This window comes from Cyprinus carpio, chromosome B1 (genome assembly GCF_018340385.1).
Source record: "Cyprinus carpio isolate SPL01 chromosome B1, ASM1834038v1, whole genome shotgun sequence".
Classification (NCBI taxonomy): Eukaryota; Metazoa; Chordata; class Actinopteri; order Cypriniformes; family Cyprinidae; genus Cyprinus; species Cyprinus carpio.
In genome coordinates, this window is record NC_056597.1 from 34,443,236 (window position 1) to 34,445,139 (window position 1,904).

Here is a 1,904-nt window from a genome sequence, read left to right on the forward strand (position 1 = left end):
TTATAAATACTTTTATCATTATTAAACATCGTTAGGCACTTACTTCCACTTTTAGAACATTTTCTTAATTTTTATTGAAAAAAAAATTTCTAATGTGATGGGAAAAAGTGAGAAGAACGAGCTCTGCAAAAGCCAGACTGGAACACAATCAACCGCATTACAAGCTAGTTCTCCACGCACAACACATTACTGCCTACACCACTGAAGCAGATATTCACCACGCTCGTATTTAAAGGGGTCAAATGAGCGATTTCAGTTTTTTTTTCTTTCTCTTTGGAGTGTTATAAGCTCTTGGTGAATAAAGAAGATCTGTAAAGTTGCAAAGACTAAAGTCTCAAATCCAAAGAGATATTCTTTATAAATTTTAAGACTTGTCCACGCCCCCCTAAAACAGTTGTTCTAAAATGCCCCCACATCTCTACGTCACTATGTGGGAAGATTTGCATAACGCCACCCAAATGTTCACGCAAAAGAAAGAAGATGTACCTTTTATTCTCGCTGTTGCCGGCAGCGCGTATTTAATGGAGAAGCTGTGTGTTTCATTTTGAAAGTGAAACTACTTTGTTTGGCCTTCCAAAAGAGGACGATATACGCTTCGTCATGCCTTGAGTTGATCCGTGCTGGTCGCTGAGGAATTACATCAACTTTGCACGTGGACGAAGCGGAGTCCAGCCCGGGGTCGTCACATGCGGTTGCTGTAACCCCCGGACGCTCCTTCGTCGAATCCGCCGGCCGTTCCTCATTATAGCCGCTGTCTGCCGCTCACTCAAGCCGCGGGCCGTTCCTTAACCTTTGCAGGGACAGTCTGGTGCTTCTGACTCACGGTATGTAGTTTACATATATAAAGGATTAGCCGCTGTTGATTCAAATGTGAATTTTGAGCAGTGTAGAGTAGCACTTGTTGTTTGTCGTTTCTCAGATCACAAATGCAGACATGGTTTTATGTTTACGTGGCGCGATGCAACGCAACGCGTAAAAGGACAGTATAATGTCATTATAATCAGTCATTATGTCCCCACTGGATGCAACTACTGCCTCGTTTGTACTGGGTTTTATTGTTTTTGTCCTATCATGCCTGTGTTCTGACTGGGACACTTCATAACAGTATATGTTTGAGGGGCGAAACATTTCCGTCAGATGCTTAAAAATTCATTCGGCCAATCACAACGCGCTGGATAGATGGCCAATCACAGCACACCTCGTTTTTCAGAGCGATGAGCTTTGTAAAAATCGATGTGTGTTTTCAGAAGGCGGGGCATAGAGGAGAAACAATAATGTACAGTATGGTGGAAAATAATGTGTTTTTTTTAACCTTAAACCGCATAAACCACATTTCATTACACCAAATACACACAATAATGTTCTTTTTAGCGCATCATACGACCCCCTTTAACCTGTTGTATTTAATGGAGGGCGGAACTACAGTAGATTTGCACTTAGTAATAGATACTCTGAATAATCTTGTTTTCCATTTGCATTAACATTATATTTATTACCACACTGGCATATAATTTTAATTAAAGGTGCAATGTGTAATATTTACAACGATCTATATACATAAATGCAATATAATATACATAACTATGTTTTCAGAGGTGTATAAAGACCTTACTTAATGACAACAGTTATGTTTTTTATTCCTTAGACTGAGCAATTTCTATCTACATACACTGCGGGTCCCCTTACATGGAAGTTGTCACCATGTTTCTACAGTAGCCCTAAACAGACAAAACTGCTCTACAGAGCGCGTTTCGTCACTTTGTTGTTCTTGCGAAAAAAACACTGACACAATGATGAACAAGTACATTATCATTCGCAATAGCATCGATTGATTGAATAATTAAGTAAATATAATTCCTTGATTTACCTTTGTAAAGAAATCTCATTGCTCTCTGCTGTCTTTA